This window comes from Equus caballus, chromosome 5 (assembly GCF_041296265.1).
Source record: "Equus caballus isolate H_3958 breed thoroughbred chromosome 5, TB-T2T, whole genome shotgun sequence".
Classification (NCBI taxonomy): domain Eukaryota; kingdom Metazoa; phylum Chordata; class Mammalia; order Perissodactyla; family Equidae; genus Equus; species Equus caballus.
Window position 1 is genome coordinate 100,404,867 of NC_091688.1, and position 23,769 is coordinate 100,428,635.

At 40.9% G+C, this 23,769-nt stretch overlaps 1 protein-coding gene across 3 annotated transcripts in view; it reads right to left on the reverse strand.

The window, feature by feature from the left end:
* PDE4B (phosphodiesterase 4B) overlaps window positions 1-23,524 on the reverse strand; it is a 486,666-nt gene extending 463,142 nt beyond the window's left edge. Inside the window, exon 1 of one of the 3 annotated variants that reach the window (XM_023641930.2) lies at window positions 23,182-23,524. The gene's annotated coding sequence lies outside the window, so the exon portion shown is untranslated. Of the gene's footprint in view, window positions 1-12,519; window positions 12,866-22,575; window positions 22,906-23,181 lie in introns of those variants that run through there. The other 2 variants (XM_023641932.2, XM_070268883.1) reach the window with 2 other exon arrangements.
* Window positions 23,525-23,769: the final 245 nt, after the last annotated feature.

Sequence of the window (23,769 nt, forward strand, 5' to 3'; positions counted from 1 at the left end):
GATGCCAAACCAGCAGAAGGCTGAGGGCTGCGGCCAGGGGTGAGTCAATTCAGCTATTCTTGAGGCCAAAAAGAAGGCTCTCCTTTGAGCCACCCAGAGAGTTAATAATTCTTTACTGAAATGAAATAAACTGAACTTAATTCTTTGTCAAAACCTAAATAACTCAGTATTTTATTTCAGTCTGAGTATTGGTCCTATATTTTTTGCTTGTTTCTTCAGCTTTATGTTTTCCCCCATTTCTCTTCTGTATTTTTTTTATTTTTATGTGTGTATTTTTTTAATGTTAATGAAAAAGCAGCTTTCAGGTTGTTCCAGGTTGACAAAAGAAAATATTTTTTCTAACTTGATTGAAATGTCAGTATATGCAATGGTCTTATAATACAAAACGAAAATCTAAACCACTCTATTATCATAATTATGATTATCTTTATTACGAGTAGCTACCATTGGCTGAATTTTTTTAACCTGCGTGATGAACCGTGCTAGGTGACATTTATTCCTCACAATACCCACAGGAGGAATTATTAGTCCCAAACAGATGAGGAAACCAAGGCTAAAAGAGGTCAAAAAATTGTTCCCAGGATTCTGGAAGTAACAAATCCTGGACGTTTAAACCTATAACATGCCTGGTTCCAAACCCTGGGTTCTTAATTACTGCACTAAGATAAAGTTTATTGAAAAGATTCTTATTTAAATATGACCCACATAAAATGGGCCATTTGTTTACTGAACATCTGTCAAAGCCCTGCTGGGTGTTAAGGATTTTTCCAGGCGCCCTTGGGGAAGAAAGGAAAAGGAGAATCTGACATAGCCCAAGCCTCCCAGAACGCTCAAGCTTGGAGACAAGACACAGTCCATGAAATAAAGCAAAACACGGTCCACAGTCATACACAAGCCTTGAGTTTGAGTCCTGGAGACGCCACTTCCCGGCGCTGTGCCCCTGAGCAAGTTATTCCTCCTGTGGAATTGAGAGCATAACGGTGTGAACCTCACAGGGTTTTCTGAGGATAAGACGAGATGATACAGACCAGCAGTTCTCAGCCTCAGGTGACTTCCTCCCCACCAAAGTTTATTCCATAGTGTCTGGAGGCATTTTTGGTTGTCGTGACTGGGGAGAGTGGGGGGCGCTGTTGGCATCTGGTTGGAAGAGGCCAGGGAGGCTGCTGAACATCCTACGATGCACAGGACAGCCCCGTCCCCAGCAAGAAGGAATCACCTGGCCCAAAATGCCAATGGTGTTGAGGTTGAGAAACCCTAACAAGACAAAGCATTTAGCAGAGTGCTGATGGCACGCAGAAGGCCCTCCATATTAGCTCTTACTGCATTCACATGAAAAGGTGGTACCATATGTACTTAAGCAGCAAAAAAGCTAGATACAAAATAATTGTAGAGACTGGCCCAGTGGCGCAGTGGTTAAGTTTGCATGCTCCACTTCAGCAGCCCGGAGTTCGCCAGTTCAGATCCAGGGTGCAGACCTATGCATAGTTTATCAAGCCATGCTGTGGCAGGTGTCCCACATATAGAGTAGAGGAAGATGGGCATGGATGTTAGCTCAGGGCTAATCTTACTCAAAAAAAAAAAATGAAAGCCAAGTTAGAGGGTACAAAAAAATAAATAAAAATAATTGTAAAAAAATAATAATAATTTTAAAACAACCTTAAAAGACAAAGACTTACAAGGCAATGCAGTAGGTAAGAGTGTGGGCTCTGGAGTCACATGCCTAAGTTTGAATCCCAGCTGTGAGATGTTAACAAATTACCAGACTCTGAACCTGTCAGTCTCCTCATCTCTAAAATGAAATTAATATATCCACTTCTCTTTTTTTGGTGAAAATTAAATGAGATAATTTATGCACTTGGAACATAATAGAACTCTCAATAAATATTTTTCACATTTTAATATAGTGACTCTTAAGCAGAGCTTAGAAAAAGCATAGACTTTGGATTGGTGTAAGGAATAAAACATCATCTCGCCAGGTAAACCTAAGCAAATTACTTAATCTGGCAGAGATTTAGTGTTTGCGCCTTCAAAGTGAGTACAGTAACGCCTCAATCACAGGATTAAAGTAAGAAGTAAATGAGACAGCATTTTAAAACATTGGTATATGGTGAGTACTCAATAAATACTAGTTGCTTCCCCCCAAAGAAAAAAAACAAGGTTTTTATAAAGCTACCGAAGTTGAAACCATCTAAAAATTGCTTCTGCTAGAGCAGAAACTCTGGACCGAGGAGCACTGAATATGCCACAACTTACAAACACTCTCTCTGGGAGAAGTCCTATAACTGCATTCGAAAGGGAAGCTATATCCACTGCATCTTCCTCTCACCGCCCACCGGCTTTCAATGAGCATCCTTCTTCTGGTTTAGGTATGTCACTATGACTTATCCGGGCTGAAGGCGAGTACAGCCTTTGACTGCAGTCACTGGAAGAATAAAAAGTGACTTCTCCAACCACAAATTTAACTGCATTTTATGAGCACCAAAAAGACCCACAGCAGTAACTATTCATAAATGAGCTAAGCACAAGGCATCATTTATTAGAGATATTTGCCATCCCACCTCTAAAAAAATGATCACTAATGAGGTTTTATGACCATCTCTGAAAATCACTGTTTGTCAGGCAGTAATATCAGAGATGAAATTACCTATTCAGTAACTGACTGCCAAGCCAAGGCAGATTATATCTAAAAGTATGATAATGCTATTTCAGAAAATGCAGTTTAAATTTCAATGAAAATTTACAAAATAATCATAAAGCATCCAATTTCAAGCTATTAATGTTAAGGCCTTTTTAAATATCCTGTACCACGTGCTTAAGATAATTTCCCAATCCAATGAAGGCAGTGTTTAGATCTCATTTACTCTAATATTTCAAGTACAAAAGATGTGTCCCTATACGAATGAAATAAAAAAATACAACACAGATAACTTTGCTAGTCTAAACATCTTAATGAGCGCACTTTCCGTGTGAAAGTACACATTTGCTGCCATTTGGCGAAGTTGTTGATCTTAGGGCAAGCCTATAGGCCGTCTTTGATGCAGTTTCTGAATTCATTTTGCATTTTTTTTTTTTTTTTGAGGAAGATTAGCCCTGAGCTAACATCTGCTGCCAGTCCTCCTCTTTTTTGCTGAGGAAGCCTGGCCCTGAGCTAACTTCCATGCCCATCTTCCTCTACTTTATATGTGGCACGCCTACCACAGCATGGCGTACCAAGTGGTGCCATGTCTGCACCCGGGATCTGAACCGGCGAACCCCGGGCTGCCGAAGCAGAATGTGCTCACTTAACTGCTGCGCCAAGGAGCTAGCCCTCATTTTGCATTTTTATATGCCAAATATCTACCCACATACCACACAATATGTTCAAAAACAATTTCACTTTCTGTTACAACCGATACATGTTCTAAAGGCCTGACCTGTTTGTCAACAAATAAGCTACTTTCACATCCCTTTCTGGGAAATAGAGAATAACAACCACCCTGTACCAGAAGCATTCACCTAATTCTGCGTCCCTCTAAACATAAACCAGCCACAGGTGAAAGCTTCTAGCCTTTATCAACTGCAGAATACAGGTAGAAACCAGGTAATACCACCTTTTGTATTGCCTGCCTGCGTTTCGAATGTCATCCAATGCTACCAACTTTCCTAAAATATGACATTTGTCAGGGTTCACCATCCCAGGACTCCAAAATTCTCAAAGGTTCCCCCACTGCACTTAAGATAAAGAACACACTCATTAAACTCCCCTTCAAAGCACACTCAAAGTTCACAAGGTGACCTCAGCCCTTCTTTCAAACATGCCCTCCCCTTCCTCTCCTACGTGGACATTTGTCCAGAGGTAAACCGCTCCCTCACCCTGCCTTCCACTGTCCGCCTTCAAATGTTCGTGCTCTTCCACCTGCGGGGTGGACCTCTCTTTATTCTCCACTGACTCAAAGCCCCACTGATGCCTCCCCTATTTATTGCCCGAGGCCACCCAGTCTATGGGACTGGTGAGGCTCACATAGTCTGGAGCTGGGGGCTCTGTATTCCCACATACAGCATGGTCAAAGTAACAGAAAGTGCGGCACCTGGAAGGCACCCAGTGTCCTAGGGAAGGCAATGAAAAGGATCTCTGAAGGTAAGCGTTTAAACCGGAGAGTTCCGTGGAGCTTCCAGGACTCCAAAGCAGTGACTTGCCTTCCCCGCCAGAGGACTTATAGTGACATCAAATAAAGAGCTGTTCCAGTTGCCCTGCCCGTGCCCACTGCCTGGTGCTCTCTCTCTCTCTCAGGATACCGTACCACATAAAGACGTGTTTCCCGCTCTCTAGTAATCAAAGAAAACAAACTGAAAACAGCAAAGAGATCATTTTTCTCTCCTCGCATTAACAAAAGACTAACAGAACTCAGCTTTAGAGGGACATGGGGAAATGATCACTCTGATGGATAGCTGGCTAAGTTGGTAAATTGGTAGAATCTTTCCGAAAGGAAATTTTGTGGCAAAAATCCTTTAAAATGTGTATAGCCCTTAACACAGCAAATTACAAACATTTATATTAGGATGTTTATTAAAGAATTGTTTAACTGCAAAAATTAAAATGGAAGCAATTTAATCTTCAGTACTGGAGAAAAGATTAAAAGCACAGTATGTTTACTCAGAATACTACGCAGTCATTCATAAAAATGCTAGAAATATATATTTTTCACTCAATTTTGGGTGATAGATCCAGTTATAGAACAGCATGAACATTATGCTTGTGAATCTATGCAGAGGGACAGTTGGAAATATGTTCCCCTGCTTTTAATCATGCTTTTAGGCATGATTCCCTGCTGCACCTGCAGAAGGAGCCTGCTTATAAATGTTGTACTCTTTACCTCTGCTCACCTCCAAGTTCAGCTGTCTTCTGGTACATGTGCTGCTTTTAGAGGTAAAGGATCCCCAGGGAATCTTAGCATTTCATTTGGGAAAATTCAAATTCTTCTTTACAATTCAGGCACAAGTAGAGAGTAAGACTGTTTTCTATCTCTGTATCTACGCTAAAATAAAATATATAACGATATGTAAGATGTGAAAACTGGATTTAAAAAGATAAGAAACTTTTAGAAAATTCATCCAGATGGTTCAACATCTAAATACCGTGCACATTTTCCACACCACTATAGCTCTGAAATCAGAAGCATCTTACAATCAATAGTATCTTACAATTGCTCTGAGAGGCAGCAGTAACGAGCTAGTTGTCATGACTTGCACATTCACGAAAACTTGCAGACTGAGTATTAGTTTGGTTGGAAGAAAACCCAAGAGACAATAATGGAACACTCTTTTAACATCTAGAAATCATAGGCTTGTGAGGAATGGATAGGAGCACTGGAGAATCGAGCATTTGCAACAACATTGCCATAGCAGGAATCACAAAGCAAGTTCACTCTACGTGATTGCTAACATCTGCTCAGGACAGCACTATTCCTGGCACACAAAGTGACAGTGTGCAAATGAACACAGACATCAATGACAGAGTTCAATAGGCATTCAGAAGAGATGGATTCTGAATATGAATAACTTTTCAGAATAACTTATCCAATTTATTTTAGCATGTGTTCTTCTTTATGCACTCATAGGAGAAATATATGATACATTTTATATTTAAGTCTAATACGTTCTTTTTCATGTTCTCATTACTATGTTAGATTAGATGAAATATAGTAGTTGAAATTCTAGAAAAGAGAGAACCAAGAAAACCAAATGAAAGAATTTACAAGATCTCATGGAATCTAACATTCTTTGTTGCAGGTACTTCTATTTACCATATAAGAAAGTGTCAACAGAATATTTTGTACACAACCATGTCATGACTGCCACATAGCCAATGGCTATTATTAGATACCATTAATGTAATATGCATCCTGATTTCCTGATTTGAAATGTTAAATAGTAGGGGGAAATTGACTTTAGAATTGATAACATTAGTAATAAAAGAAAAAATCCCAGAACTAAGGGGCAAGTGTCCAGAAAGAAAAGAGCCATTGGGTTCCCACATACAATTAATTAGAAATGACCTACACCAAGGCACATCATGCTGAAATTTCAAAATTCCAAGGATAATAAGATGATGCTAAAAGCTTAAAATTAGGGGGGAAAAAAGTTCACATTTAAAGGATGAAGATTAAGAATGGCAGCAGATTTCTCAATGGCTAAATGGCAGCAAGAAGACAATGAAATATGCTGCCAAAATGCTGAGCGAAAATGACTTCCTACAAGAATTCTACACCGAGAAAAACTATGAGCCAGGTGTAAAACAGAATAAAAACATTCTCAGATATAAAACATCTCATAAGTTTTACTTTTTCTTAAAAAGATATTGAAAGATGTGCTGCATCCATCAAAGGAAGAGACTAAATCAAGAAAAAGCAAGTGATATGGAAATCAGGAAACGAGATCCAACATAGGAAAGAGGCAAAGAAATCTGCAGAATGATTGCTCTGCAGATGCTACTAGCTGTCCACCAAAACCCACTTCCTCTTCTCTGGACACAGAAGTAGACAGCATTACCCCAGCCTCCCTTGAAATTAGGTTTGGCCAAAAGACTGCATTCTAGACAGTGACATATACGTAAGAGGGATGCAAGCCACTCCCTCAACTGCCTCCATGCTGCGACCTAATGGAATTGACCACGACAACTTTGGAACCCAGGTACTGAAAACAGTATTGCCTCTAACAGGGGACCCTGAGTGACTGCAGAAGGCAGAGGAGCACCCCACCCCACTCACCTGAAACGGCAGAGCAGAGCTTCTGCTCCAGCCCCAGGTCACCTGGAAGAGCTCAGCAGTGTTGCATGAGCGAGAGACTTTTCTGTTGAGTTTGAACCATTATAGATTTTGGGGCTGCTTGTTATCTCAGCCTAAGATTATTCTAACTAATTTAGAGAGGAAAGGAAGATTCCAAAATGACAAGAGTGAGTAAACGTAATGGACAGCTTAAGGACGCACGTGGCCAATAAAAAGATGAGATGGATAGATCATCCGATTAAACTAAATAAATTAAGATGAGATTTACAATTTAGATGGAGAGTTTGGGGGTCAAATAGTGAGACATACTTCGAAAATTGTGCAAAATAAGATAATTGAAAGTTACGAAATATGAGGAAAATAAAAACATTTATAAGAAAGGAAATGCAATCGTAGTACGCCAAAGGATTCAGCTGTGCACGACAGTCACAGTGACGGCAATTTAAAAATCAAACTGAGGAAGCAAAGTAGGCGAATGTGTGTATGTCGTCATCCATAGCAGGAAAGAACTATTTACAGAATGAACTAGAAATCAAGAAGTAGCAGCATAAGCACCTTGTTGTCACAAAATGGAGGCAAACGTGAAGAAACAGTAAACTAAATGTAAATGCTTCTAGGAAATCGAGTCAGAGACGAGGAAGGGTAGAACAGGGACCACTGTTCTTAGGTGACATCCCAAATGATGTAAATCTGCGATCTGAAAAATTGTTAAACATTTACTGAATTCTTTAATGAACAAAAATATCAAATTTGTTTGCCTTAATCTGAGTTACAACTTCTCAGACTGGTGACACCAGTTATCTCATGTTATCTGGATGCTCTAATTGGCTGCTTTGTATGCTACTGATTATTTTAAAAAGACATAATTATAGAAATAGTTTGATAGACAAAATCTTTCAAAACAAAGGAGTCAGAGAAGAAAAAACAAAAATGGCTGTGAAATATGATTGGCCTAAGCCCCTCATTTTCCAGATGAGGAAATCGCAACCCTTCTGGGAACCTGTCATCTTCTTCATCAAAAGGAAACCCCAAGCTCCCAAGGGCTGCAGTGGAGGAAGAGCTTCCATTTGTAAAATGACAGTTGGACCTCTCTCGGTGTTTGGCAGCCACGGCTCCTCCATCCTTACCAGGATCCCCTCCGTATCTTAGGAATTTCCTCCTCTGTAATCATTGCTCCCATTGCTACTCCAGCACTGGTTTGGGCTAGGGAGCGCTCTTCTCACCTACAGCTCTTGCCGAAATTTGACCTTCCCCTAATTTTGAAAAGACAGCTAAGACAATTAAATGAGAGTTTTTAAAGACTTGGAGTAATAACCAAAAAAAAGATAAAATAATTTGGATCATCTGATTTACAAAGTATGACACGCTTTCCTTAATTGGCCAACTTTGTTCCATTAGCTACTGTCTCTGTAGCATACACCACCAATGAGCCCACACACCTCAGCACTGGTCTTCACCAATTCACCCAAGAGAATAAGGCACAGAGAAAAGCAAAGCTTCCCTCCTCACACCCACTTCCTGACCATCTTTCCCATGCCAGTTTCAGGGCTGAACACCCACCATAAGATTGACATGAAGGAGAGCCAGTATTCTTCCCACAGAGATGTGACTTTCCACTACGACCTCAACTGGTCAACTCCAGCAACCTAAGTCTAGAATGCCTGAAGAGGAGAAGGAAATGACTTAAGCATGTTTCTCTACACAAAGCAATTGAATAACTTTCCCACTTACATAGATAAATTAGTGGCAAACCTGAGACACAAACTTTGCTCCCTGGCTCAAAGTCAAGAGTTCTTATCACCATATAATGTGATTCATTTTTACTGGTGACTAGCACGTAGAAAGCATGGCAGTTAAGTTAGAAATAAGGAACAACTTCCTGTCTCAAACAATCTTTCAAAGACTTGTGGCCAAGGGAATCACAAAAAATTTTATTGGAGATTTTACAAAAATCTTTTTTGAAGATTTTTGTGAGTCTAGAAGAACCTCATTATTTTGAAGACAGAGGCGTTAGAAGTTCCATTCTAGGTTTTAATCAGGGTTTACGTTTTAATCAGAGTCTTTCCATTTCCCTAACTCCTTAAGAAACCCAAAGGACTTTTCATATGTGGACAAAATATATTTGTTTATTGCATTATTCAATAGATCACCTCTCTTTGAAATTCTTTCTATACATTCTCTTCCCCTTACAATGAGGTTTACCTTTGATATCTCAATGCAAGAACCTAAGAACGTGTTGCTATTTTGCTCTCCTTTGAAGAAAAACTGACATTGAGGACCACTCAGTGTCAAAATTCCTGGTTATGATACTCATTTTTGGAAATGCTCACCCATAAACTCATTTACACATTAATAATAGTATTTATAGGATTTATATAACACCTTCTTTCAGAGCAAAAAAAGAGTACTTCACATCCATTATTTCACTTATCTTCGTACTATTCCTCTGAAGTGTGGTGAGAACAGTTGCCTCACCCTGTTTTAATGGAAAAAAATTTAACCGGAAAAGATCCATTATCCTTCTTGATGTGGATAAACAGCTTCTAAGTAGAGTGCCTATATCAAGTGGAGAATAAACCTTCAATTACAGGATATTTCTGTCAATATCCTGAATGAGAATAGAAAAATAGAAATGCTGGAATTCAGCCAATTTTATTCTTCTTAAAATAAATATCTGCTCTTGGGTATTATTCATATATGTTATTAAAATTTTTAGGACAAAAAAATAGCTCAAAATATATAAATGCAAATTTAAACAAAAAACAAAGGACAGCTTTTCATGAATGAATAGTATATAATATTGTCACTGTCTGATTTCTCAGAATTACATGCTTACATGTCATTATTCATTATAGAAGAAAATTAGAACATTTTTGCCCACAATTAGCTTAATACCAATGACTATCAAGATATGCTTTGAGTTTTATATGTCAGTTAGCTATCTTGGCACAAAGTGGCAACTGATACAAAACTTTAAATGATTGCACCTTCTACGATTTTTAGGCAAACAATAACTAATAACTATTTTTAAACTGTCATATTTGAAGAAATCTCCATATTATGCATTTATAACACTACAAATACGATTTTTAAAGCTAAAAATATTCTTCATATGCATTGACAATGATGGCTGCCTCCTCAATATCCATTCTCCCCTTCTTCCTTGATATAACAGAATCCTGACATTTTGGGAGGTACCAATTTTCCCAGACCAAAATGAAAAGAAAAAACCCTCTATTTCTCAGACTTCCATGCAGTTAGGGACGGCCATTGACACAGTGCTGGTCAATATGGTATTAGCAGAAGTGTACCAGACGCATCTTCCCGGCAGCCATCATGTCCCTTATTAAAAAGGACTGATTGAGCTGGTGTGTGCCTTTTGTCTAGCCTATGCCCTGCCTGGAGGTCCACTAACAGTCTTTCCATCAAGAGAATGAAAGCCATACACTAATTAAAGTAGAGCTGAAAGTAAGAAGGAGCCTAAATCCTTGATAACCTCCTTGTGCAGTTGCTCCAGCCCTGGATCATCTCCCTCCAGACATCCTATGGCATGTAAAACAAGACACTCCTTACTTGTAGTATGGTATGTCAGATTTTCAGTTACTCTCAGATGAACGCAATCCTTACTGATAAAATAACACAAATGTATCCCAAATGGATCCTTCCTTTTTCTCTCATCAAAATTAATTCCCTGCACTTAAGTCAGGCATATTCAAATAAAAAGTGTGCAGATATTACATCACACAAAAAAATTATTTTCCTTCTTTTCTATCCACTTACTATGAATAACCATCCTTATTCAATCTTTAAAGTCCTCCTATTTCTCAGTCATGAGAAGGGATGAGGTCAGAAGGCATGGGCTGGAAACAGACTGAACGGTAAAGAGGGCAACCCACTCTGCTATATGTTTTTGCCTATAAACCAAATGAGGAAAACATTTTTTCAAGACTTATTGGTATTCTCCAGCTGTATCCCCATCTCACTGAAGATTAGAGCTAAGTAGGAGGTATGAATCACAGAAAGAGTTTTCCTCACATAAATTTCACCCATTGAATAAAATTTGAAATATTCTCTAACAATACAAGGCAGAGACTCTTGGAGTCTTATGCTATTCTTCATGCTATGAACAATAAAACGAAAATTTTACAAATTATCAAAAATTTTCACACCCAGGCTTCCTCAGAAGAAGAATATTTGTACAAACTAGCTTAAATTTTGCAGTCCAAGATTAGTAAATACAAAGATCTGTAAACACTAATTTTATCCTTCAAAAATGTAAAGTGTAAAGTCATAACAATCATTTTACATACTCAATTGGGAATGTGTTTGGATGGGAGTAACAGAAAACCTAATGAATAGTGGAAGAAACGGGGGTTTTATTTTTTTTCATGAATAGTAAGACTGGAGGTAGATAGTGTAGAGCTGATAGGTCTGCTCTAAGATGTCATCAAGGATCTATGCTACATCGAGTTTTCTGCTTCATCATTCTAAGTGTATGGTTTATTCCTCATGCTTTCAAGGTGGTTGCTCACCTCCAAACAGGGCATCCATGCTCTACCAAGAAAGACAGGGTAAGAGTCAAGGGCAAGGGCAGTCTCCTTGAGAAGCTTTCCCTTTTTTTTTTTCCAAAAAGAAAGCATTCCTTGGAAATCTCCATCTCATCTTAGTAATATGAGCCACTCCTAGCTTCAAGGTAGGCTGGAAAGTTGAATGATCTGCCTTCCAACTTATATAGCAGAGGAAGATAAAAGGGAACAGGGGTGAGTGAATGCTGAATGAGCAATCTACAGTATACCGACACCTCCAGAGCAATTAAATCTAGTGCCATCCACATTAGCATCATCAGTATTGTCATTATCACTATCAGCATTAAAGTGTTTGTTCTCCAAATTGGGCTGTGTTATATCCACATAGTTGGGTGGTCCTAAGCCAACCATGACCTCTCTAACTACGGAAAATTTCTGACCATATCAAGGTATTATAATAATTTCAAACTAAAAAATTAGTTCCCCGGAGAGCTTTCTTATGAATGATATGTAATTACATAGGCCTAGCAAAAAATTCCCCTAATGCTGTCAGATAATACCACCTAACCTAAAATTTCACCAAATCATAATGCTGGAAAGAATCTTAGAGGTTATCATAATTCACACTCTTCTTTTATACCCTGAGGCTTACACAGGGGATGTCATTTACCCACTTAATGGCACAGCAGAACTGGAACTCAGGACTTCTGATTGCCAGTCCTCACTTATTCAGTGACCAAGGAGCAACCCTAAAAACAAAACTCCTCTCAATCTTTTAAAAGATGTAAAAGCACTAGAAAAAAACATCATTCTATTCTTTCTTTCTGTACAACCTCCCGTTTTTATGCATTGAGTTTTTCACTCTAGTATACATCAGGGCTCTTCAAGCTATTTCAGGGTCTTATTTTTCATCCAGAGAGTTGTACTAGTCACAGAGAAGTATATAAGAGCTTCCTTTAAGTATATTCAGGCAAGTTCCTCAAAAGTAATTTCAACTACTTTAACAAATTCTGGCCTCCCTTCCTGGTCTCTGAATTCTGAGAAATTTATCATCTATGATCTTAAATTGGTTTGATCCATAACATAAGAAAAACATGGATGTGGTTTTCTTCTTACCCTCAAAAGTCCCCAGTAAATACAATCAAATGCCACTACCGGGTTTCTTCTTTTAGCCTCTAACATTTGATATGGGCGAAATTAGGTTTAAATGATCACCAGAGCAGCCTTACCAGAGAAGAGAAGAATTGTCTCCAAGGGGCAGCGTTTCTCTGTACAGTAAGAGGGTGACAGCAGACAGGAGCAGATGAAGAATCTTTCCAGGAATCATGGGGTATGTTTGAGAGTGTGTGTGTGTGTCTGCGAGAGACAGAGAGGGAGAGAGGGAGGGGCGGAGAGAGAGAGAGAGAGAGAGGGAGGGAGGGAGAGAGGGAGAGAGGGAGGGAGGGAGGGAGAGAGAGAGAGAACTGGGGAGAAGAAAGCAAGTATTGTGGGCCGAGTTGCCTTCTGTATTTCCCACAGTCTGTTTTAACACCTGCTGGTGCTGCCATATCCTTCTCACCTGCGGCTCTCTAGGCCCTACAGGAAAACAAATCCCTTAGCACACAATGCACTGCGCCCAGGACAATTGCCTCCACCCACAAGCCTTCAAGGGTGAGTCTGACTGTAAGATGAGGCACTATCTCTAAGTCTCTTTCCCCAGCCGAGACCATCCACAGATCTCACACGGTACAAATAACACAAGAACAGTATCTAGGGGTCTTCCTTCAAAATTGTATGCAAGTTTTTGAGTTTATGTTCATTTTTCTGGATAATTGATCCATATGTTCATCAAATTTTCAAACATGCCTATTTTTTAAAGAGTACTATTGATGGGGGGTCGGTGAGCCGAGGAGTCGAAAGAAAGATTTCTTAGACTCTCAAGATCTGGCAGTAGTGCTCTTTTATTTAGAGAATAGTATAGAATAGCATGGGGACAGGAGCCATGGGCAGTCAGAGCTCCTGCTGCCGCCGCTCCTGCTGCCCCCACTGGCATGGGGACAGGACCCATGGGCAGGCAGAGCTGGTGTGTGGGGACAGGACCCACGGGCAGTCAGAGCTCCTGCTGCTGCCCCGAGTTGAGGGTTAGGGCTAAATTTAAGGCATGGGTATGTGAGTCATCTCTTTACAAGACAAAGGAAAAAAAGTTAAAATGGTACCAGTGCCGGTAGGGTCCGGCCATTGGGCGGTCCCACAACTTTTAGATAAGAATCAAACCGGATTGAGTAAATGGCAGAAGTCACCGCTCAAATATTATCTTCAACTACAGATAAAGGAGGATTTTGGGGTGGGGGGTCAGTTATATGAGGTTGCCAGACAGTAAACAACTTAAGTTCTTGCCTTCCCCATTAAGAGTTTCCAGAGATAAGGCCATCCCCCCTTCCTCCTGGCGCACAGAGGGAGGCATGGAGATTTCCTTCACAAATGCAACTGTCTCTGATCAAAGGGCAAGCAAATTCCACTCCTCGGAGCCTGGTTCTCATCTGCAGTTTTAAAATTAACCAGCCTAAAAATCCTCATCACTATCATGCCATCCCAAGTTACAAAAGGGGTTTTTTTCTCATTAGAAAAGGGTACTGAGGAATCATGCCTCAATATAAATTTTTAATGTCTTCTCTAAGTGATTCTGATTTCTTAAAGAAAACGTAAGGTTAAGAAATATGAAGAACCTAGAATAAACAAGCCCTGCCATTACTAAATTAAAGGAATTTAGACTCCCTTGGCCTTTCAAGGTATCAATTTTCTTAACGACAAAACAATAGGGTTGAAATAGGTGATCTCTGAGTTCACTTTCGGTTCTAAAAATGCCCCAGTTCTATGAATCAGCACTATGGTATAAACCAAGAGAGCCAAAGACAGAAGCCTGCTATCTTTTCCTTAATCCATTCAAAATATCAGCAAGGTGCCTGTGCAAATAATGTCATTTATTTTCTCTGTGGTTTAAACTGTCTGATAAAGGATTTTTTTAGTATTTTCCAGAGATGGCAACAGATAAAGGTACTAATACTTTTCAAGGCTTTATGACAACTTGGAGAAAAATGTTCAATACAGAAAATATCACATACCTAGATTTTTGTCTTGGATTCCACTGAGACAATGTGACAACACTTAATAATCCAATTACAGTAATATTAATTAATTTAAATAAGAGATGCACTGATTTTTAAACAGGTTATACTGTGTCTCTAAAACAAACACACATTATAGGAAAACATAGTCAAACTAGTATTTTCAACTATATCAATGGATAATGCGGCTGCGGAATTATTTTTAAAAAGCATATACTCCCAGTCCAGACAAGACGGCATACGCCTACCTCTCCAGGCCTCCGCTCAGTCAGTACAATTATAAACCCTGGAAATAAGGCAAGAGGCAAACAAAGCAGGACTCCAAACAGTGAAAAGATGGAGGTGGACTGCTTAGTGATGTCCAAACTAGAGGAAGAGAGCAGTAGGTGGCCATATGACTCCCTACACAACAGCAGGTTACCTGAGCCAGAGTGTCCCAACCCCCAACCTAGCAGGAGACGATGAGGTGGGTTCATTCCTCCCCTGCGTCTACCTGGGGTCCAGGGGACAATGCCAGATGGCCTCACAGCACTGGCAGGGGGAATCCTGCCACAACAAGCTCCAGGCCCAGGAGGGTTCCTTCTTGCTTCAGGCCAAAAAAATCCCTTCCCTCACCTAGAGGCACCAGCCAGCACCAGCAGGACTGGCCTGGGGAGGCTCCCTCGGCCCCCCTCCAGCAGCATCAGCAGGGTTCAGTAGGAGCCCCAGAAGCACCAGACAAGCCGAGCCGACTAAAATAGCACTGCAAAGCCTCCGGAAAATAAATTATTATTTCAACCACAGCCCACAAAAGTAATCTAGGACTAAACAGGGTAACTGTCTGCTAAAATACAAGATTTAAATAGGACCCAAAGCCTCTTGACTTTGTAGCCAAAATGCCCAGGATACAGTCCCAACTTGAATGAGACAAGACAATCAAGTGACATCTGAATCAGATGTTAGAATTATCTGGCAAAGATTTTAAAGCATTCATTATAGAAATGCTTCAATGGGCAAATTAAAATTCTCTGGAAACAAATGAAAAATAATAAATAAAACAGAAAATCTCAGCAAAGATGTCTAAGTTCTAAAATGGACCTAATGGTAATTATAGAAATTAAAAAATACAATAACCAAAATAAAACACTCACTAGATGGGCTCAACAGTGGAGATGACAGAGGACAGAATCAGTGAACTTGAGAAGAAATCAATAGAACTTATCCAACCTCAATCGCAGAGAAAAACTAGACTAAAAAAAACAAACAAAAAAGATAAGCAGAGCCTCAGGGTCTTGTGGGACAAGAACAAAAGATCCAACATTCATATCACTGGAGTCCCAGAAAGAGATGAGAAAGATAGTGAGACTGAAGGACTATTTGAAGAAATAATGCCAGGAAACTTCCCAAATTCAGTGAAAGACACAAACCTATAGATTTAAGAAGCTGATCAAATCCCAAATGAAATAAATCCAAAGAAATCCATACCAAGACACATCATTACTAAGCTTCAAAAAAACTAAAGATGATTTTAAAAAATCTTAAAACCAGCCAGAGAGAAATGGCACACTGCCTTTAGCAGAGCATAAATTCAAATGAACATGATTTTCTCATCAGAAACCATGGACGCCTGAAGAAAGCGGCACATTTTTCAAATGCTGACAGAAAAGAATTGTCAATCACCAATTCCTTCCTGATATGAATTGTCTAAATTATATTCAATGATTGAAATAAATAATATAACACTGTCTTACACTCATAATAACAGCATTTTAAAAGAAGGGAGAGGAAAGAGATCTAAATATATATAGTAATAGCCAGAACAACCACTGAAGAAACCATACAAAGAGGTGCACTCAAAAACACTGTAAACAAACCAAAATGGAATCCTACAAAACGTACAAGTAACTCACAGGGAGGCATGAAAAGAGAAATAAAGGAATAAGAAACAGAGAAAACACAATAAAATGGCAGACCTAAACTCTAACATAATGCAGAAAAACTGGATCACTCATAATTGCTGGTGGGAATATAAAATGGTACAGCCACTCTGGAAAACAGTTTGGCAATTTCCTATAAAACTAAACAGGAAATTACCAGAGGACTCAACAATCACACCCTTGGGTATTTATCCTAGAGAAATGAACACTTACATCCACACAAACAACTGTACACAAATGTGCATAGTAGCTTGAATCATAATAGCCTAAAACTGGGAACAACCCAAATGTCCTTCAGTGGGTGAACACCTAAACAAGCTGTGGTACGTCCATCCTACTCAGCAATAAAAAGGACCAAATGATCGACACATGCAACAACTTGGATGAATCTCTGGAGAATTATGGTGAGTGGGGAAGAGAAAATCTCAAAGATTACATAATCTATGATTCTATTTATGGGACATTTTTGAAATGACACAATAATATAGATAGAGAACAAATTAGTGATTGTCAGAGGTTAAGGGATGGGGCCAGGGAGGGGAAGGATGAGGGCTGTAGTTATAAAAAGGGCCACACTAGGGATCCTCATGGCAATGGGACTATTCTATATCCTGACTGTGGTGGGGAATACATGAACCTACACATCTGATAAGATTGCATAGAGCTAAACACAAACACACAAATGAGTGTAAAACTGGTGAAATCTGAATAAGATTTGTAGGTTGTATCAATGTCAATTTCCTGGTTGTACTATCAAATTACAGTTTTTCAAGATATTACTCTTGGGAAAGACTGAATGCAACTGCATATAAATCTAAAATTATCTCAAAATAAAAAATGTAATAAAAATACAAACCTGGTGAAAATTGTGAAGTGGGTTTCTCACGTGGCCTCAAAGTATCACTTTACAGAGTATTTATTAACTTCAAGGTAAAAAACTTAAAAAAGAGAAATTTGGTAGGTACCACCTTTCAAGTGATCTAACTTAGCCACCAATAAGGGGACAATCAGACTTTCCTGCTGTGATGCAGTAGGAAGTACACATCACTTAAACAGGAGTATTCTTGCTAAAAATGTTCAAACTGAACCTAATCAAGTGAGTAAACCATTAGACAAATCCAGACTGTGAGACGCCCCATAAGACATCTGTCCTGGACTCAACATAAATGTTAATGTCACAAAAGAAAAAAAAAGACAAGAGGACTAGTATAATTAAACTTTTGAGAATACTGTAGGGAAAAAAAAAGAAAAGAACTGGAAAGACTCAATTCTCAGAGTGGATATAGTCATAGACAGACATCTTATTCCACTAGCATAGCAGACTGAGTTAACGTGGACCAAACTTCCCTCTGCTACAAACACATAGATATTCAGATTTTAAAAGACCAGAAAAATTAAAATAGGTTAAACAGTTAAACTTGAAGAGAAAAGAAAGGTAATCTGCAGATACAGAACAGAAAAGAAACAAATATTGGAAGGAAGGGACAGGACATAGATTGGTAAGACAGCCATCCGAAGTGACAGAGAACTCAGACAAAGGTATTGACGCCTGGAGACGGGAGATCTCACATGAGTTTAGGGACAGGCAACTTGGGGTGGGGCCCATGAAAGGGAGATAACTGGCGCTGAGACCTCTACATAAAGGAGAACCCTGAAAGAGCTGACCCCTTAGTTTAAGAAGGACTAGAAGGCTGGCCTGGAAGTAGTAAGAAAGCTTGTCTCTTCCTGGGACTCTGGATGGAAGGAAAAAAATATTCTTTGAATTCAATCCCTAAACCCACACACAGTTTGAATTTACATCACCTGCATGATGCAGGAATCTCAATCCAAGAAATTAACGTAAAAGCTGATCCTACAGATGTTAACTAGACTTAATGTGGTAATCACTCTGTATTATATACAAATGCTGAATCATTATGTTGTACACCTGAAACTAATGTAATGTTATATGTCAATTACACCTCAATAATTTTTTAAAGCTGATCCTAGACCAGTAAAACCCCTGGGCTGTTCTACAGAAGCAAACACATTATCACTCCACGAGGAAACTTTCAAAAACTAGGAAAAATATGACTATCACAGGGAAAAACTAAAAGCAGAAACTTGGTTGAAAATGAGCTCATAACCCAAATAACAAACCACATGAGGAAATGATCCACTTTAAAGTGGATACGTAGTTCTGGAAGAACCAGCAGAACCAACCATTGGGATGGGTAACCCCCAGAAGAATTTCAAGTAAGAGAACAATCTAAGACTGTAAAATAAGTACAGGTATAATTATTAAAGAGATAAAATAAGGATAGAATCCATAATAAAGGATAGAAAACCTACGGGAAAAACAGGCAGATATGAAAAAGCATCAAATAGCACTTATAGAAATAAAAAATAAATCATAGCTCAATGAAAAATTTAAAGAATAGATAAGACACCAAAGAAGAAAGAATAAGCTGGAAAATGATCCTGAATAATTACCCAAACACCTCTTTAAAATATTTCTTAATTGAAAATAATGCAAAGGTAACAGACATGAGAGACAAAAACAAGAAGATCCAACATATATCTAATAAGAATTCCAAAGGAAAGAATAGAGAGAATGAAGGCAAGATAATACATGATGAGATACGTTACAAAGTTTTAATAATCCAAGAAACATTGGCATGCTCTGATTAAAGAAGCATAAGAAATCCCAAGAAGAAAAAGTAAAAACAAGCCCATACCTGGGCATACCACAGTAAAACTGCAGAATACCGAAGATAAAGAGTAATCTTAACTGAAAAACAACCTCTCATCATCAACAATAGAGGCTGGAAGACAATATCTCCAAAGTGATGAGAAAAATAACTGTCGACTTAGAATTCTGCTCCCAGATAATCCATCATCCAACTGTTAGGATGAAATGCAGTTTCAAACAAACAAACAAAAAAAAGATTAAGAGATTTTTATCATGTGCATATGCATACCAAAGAATTACTTCCATAAGAAGGAATCTGAATCCAGAAGGAAAGAGAGGGATGCAAGAAGCAACAGAGAACACAGAAAATGTGAGTAAATTTAAATAAGCACTGACTGCAAAAACAATAAAAAAAAAAAAAGTAAAAGAAAAAACATTATCCAAAAATCACACAGTGGATGTGAAAAATGTAGTGGAACTATATCACTATACAATATTATGAAATATGGAATATGATCAGAATTATAACATTATAAGACCCTTATATTATTCAAGAGAAGAGTAGATATTTTGATTAATATCATCTGTTAAGACAAAATACAAATGTTAAAAACATAAAAACACCTACTAAAAAGAATAGAAATGGGATATACAACATTCAAATCAACAGATGGAAAAGAGACTGTAAATCCAATAAAAGCCAGGAAAAAACGATAAAACAAGGAGGGACAGAAGAGGAGCAGGGACATGGACATGTCCTCCAGTGACAAGTGGCATACATTTTAAAAGATAAAAGATTAAAACTGGCAAAATGAATGTGCATGGAGGAGGTGTTGTTACAGGCTGTCTCCCCTGGGGAAGCCAGCTTGGAGATGAACTTGAGCTTGCAATTTGATTAAGAACTGCCTCGTTATCAACATCTGAGAATGGGGAAGGAAGCAGAAATGGGCAAAGGCAGACTTGGAGCTGCAATGCAAGCCCCATAGGGCATGACTTGGACAAAGGGGCTTTCAACAGCTCAGGCAACCCTCCTCCTCCGAGGGGCTGACCCTTGAAGACTCTCTGCTGACAGCACTCCCCAAAACTGGGGCAACAAGTTCTGCCTTGAAGGGGGATTTAGCACATCATAGTGTCTGCCACATTGCCACAAAGTGACTACAACAACCAGCAGCGCTAAAGGAACCCATTTGTTCTATGACCAACAACATGCCGCCATCTTCTCCAAACTCTGCTGCTCAGATTTTCTTGGAAAGAGCGATGAAGTTTTATGCCATAATAATCAAAAAGATAAGTTCAAATTTCTTATTCCCAAATCTTTCTAACTCAAAACTACATCATGTACCTCTTGCTTCCTAACCAACAATGTCAGCCAAATAAGATAGGAAGAGCAACCTGGGACTTTTTATGCCTTCACAATTTTAAATCTCGTTTGTAAACCAAAAGTGAAAATATCATTTCTGTATCTAATATTTTCCTCAAACATGACTCCTTACTCGTGCATACCAGTATTATGAAATACCTGTCTCCAGACAGGCAAAGGACTCCAAAATCGGAAAACCATATGTGATTGATTTCTTATTCCTCAAATCAAAACCAACTCTATTCAAAAGAAACAATCATGTCCAGGTGGGCACCCTCTACAGAAATTTAAGATAATTCATCTCTGCAAAATATGTCATCAGAAACAAACTAAAAAGCAAATCAGCTGAGGAAAACAAACACAAGTAGACACATTGCAAAATTATCTAGTTCGCAATTGCAACAAGGCATCCAGGGAGATGATAGATATATAAATAGATAGCCTCAATGTATCAATCATGCCATCTCAACAATTCCAGTCTATTTAACAACTTCACTGATTTTTTTTTTTTTGTAATTGGCATTCTGTTGCTTAAAAAGAAAAAGGACAGAAACAGCCAGCAAATATGTTACCAGCCAAGTCTTCTGAGCATTGATTTGAAAAGTTGAAGAGATCAATGTTAGGCTGAAGACTCACTTTTACATTAAGAGGGTTTCTTTCTGGGGTATCAGAGGATGAGTGAGGTGCCCTCAGAGGGAAGTGCAGCTGAATTTCCTCTTACTTGAAGTGAAATCATTTGCCTTATCCACCTTCTTGCCAATTCATGTACAGATAAATTCCAGACCCCTCCCTACACCTCAGGGCCAGGTAAAAACACTTGAAGTCCCCAAATTGTTTTTATCAAAATTACTGGCATAACAACTAGCTTTTTGTAAAAGGAAAGGGGAGAAAGTGGATGATCCATTAAAAACAAAACCAGCATCTGTACTTTTTTTTTTTGACTTGAGGAAGATTAGCCCTGAGCTAACATCTTTGTGAATCTTCCTCTATTTTGTATGTAGGACGCCTCCACATCATGGCTGATGAGCGGAGCAGGTCCTCACTGGGATCCAAACCCGTGAAGCCGGCCAGGCCACCAAGGCGAGCTCGCTGGAACTTTAACTACTCGGCCACGGGGCTGGCCCCCATCTGTACACTTTTTTCTTAATGTAATGTGCTTTTTATTCTTACAGTGTAGCTCAGGGCTTTCAAGCAGCTGGAAACCTCTGAATTTAAAAGATGGATGTGATTCAAGGAACAGTTATAGTTCCTGGGTTCTAAGACATAGAACGCGCAGATTTACCATTTCTATTTAATAGCATCAAATACACGTGAGGAAACATAATGTAAATGTAATGTAATTTTGGGCGAGAGTCTCAAAGTATTTCTTGAAAACTACCCCAGGTGTGTATATATTTATATATAATTATATACTTATATTATACTATATATAATATAGTTATATTCAAATAAATCACCAAATAAATTATATGTAATTTATATATATATATATATGTTCGTCTTTAAAACGAACCACGCTATAATTAAGAATATTCCTCTGACCTCGCCTCTTTATACTTGCTTTAAAGCTGTGGGTTTAAAGCTGTGACTACAGTGGGTTTGGATTTTGTTTGAAGTGTGGCACACGGAGGGAGGTGGTCTGTGAAAAGGGAAGTAAAGAAGCAAAACAAGAAGATGGAAGAGGCGGGAAGGCAGGCAGGAAGAGGAAAACCCTACACACGCTCACACGCACACGCACAGACCGGCAGCCCTCCCCAAACAGGAGACAGAGCTTCCCAAAAGTTCCTGGCAGAGCCTTCGGGATGCGGTAGCTCGAGCGCGCCCCACTTGGTGCCCCAGCCGCTGGGGCCCGCGGGACCACCCTGGGGCCGGGACCACCCTGGGCCGAGCCCGGCGAACTCTTGGGCGTTTCAGGCTCCCGCGCGCCCGCAGCCCGCGGGCCGTCCCTGGACCCCGCGCGCCATCCATCACCCACTCCCGGACCAGTCCTTCGGCCTTTCTGCATCCTCCCTTGGCCCTCTCTCCTTCCCAGCGACTTGCCAAGAGGTCCGAGGGCGGAGGCGGAGAAGGAGGGCTCGAAGAGAAGGGCCGGTTGGCGGATTCCCTACAAGCGGCGACAGCGACGCCGTCAAGCCGACCATCCTTGCGTCGCCCATTTCCCTCCTCGCCCCGCAGGAACCCCCCAGCCCCGCACACTCTCCATGTCGATCCGCAGCCTCCTGGGCAGCCCTTACCTCAGGCTACCCTCGGGCAGCCGTCCTCCTCTGCCCGAGGCGCCGCCGCTGCACGGCCGCCGCTCCGCCGGCGCCGCTCGTCCGTGCAAGGCAAGCGAGCCTCCCCGCTCCCCGGCCGCCGGAGCCACCGGGGGACGCCGGCGCGCCACTCGCTCGCCGCGCGGCCGGCGACCAGGAGCCCGCAGCGCCGAGGCGGGGCCGGGAGCCCCGGAAAGGGGCGCACGAGGCGGGGGCGGCTGCCGAGCGCGCGCTCACACCGGCCGGCTGGCCGGAGAGGGGCACCCGGGCCAGGGCGGTGCAGGCGGCCGCGACGCGCCCCTGAGCTCCTCTGTTCCCGGCTGGCCCCCCAAACCCCCTCTCTGTACCCCCTCTGCCCCCACCCCCGCCCAAAGAGACAGTTCGCCGGCGACACTTGGTCTGCGGCGCTGCGCTCTTCAGCCCGGTGCGGGGAATAACAATGTGACCGTATGGCACGGACTAGATGCCGTGTAGTAGGTTGTAACTGCCGAGGCCAACACCTGTCAATCCCCAGGAGCAATCACACCGTGCCTGGCCGGCCGGCCTCTCCCCCATTCCCCACCCCGCTGATTTTTCTCCGCCACCTACCTCGCCGACCTCCCGCAGTACTCCGCCGGCGCGATACCAAGGGAGTTTTGCAAAATAACCCCCACTCCCAGCCAGGAGCTCACGGCATCTCCCTTCCCACCAGAGCTGAAGGATTACGCACAGCCCTGCGTGCCTATCCAAAGCCGGATGCCGAAAATCCTGGTGTGAACCCACACTCGCCGGCCCCCCCCCGCCCCCATTCATAATCCCAGCGGCGGTCTGCCACTACAGCCCTCCCTGCCGCCCGCGCTTGCCGCGATTCGCCGGCCCTGGAACGTGTCAGTCACTCGCTCTGCATCTGCCATGAATACAGTACTAGAAGCTCTGCAGCCACGGGTCGCACAAAGGGGGAGGAGAGGGGAACGCTCAGAGCTCCGGGTGGGGGGAGGCGAAGGGGCGAACGGGGCAAATTACGTGGAAGGAGCGAATGTGAGAGTGAGAGCCCGCTGCTCTCCTGTTGCACAAAAGAGCTCCAGAGTGGGTAAGCGCAGTAGTACCGAACCAACCGGTCACATCACCTCCGAGGAGATGCTCCGCCAAGGCCCCCTGGGAGTGGGTCCCACAACTTGGGAATTGGTGTGAAAAGCA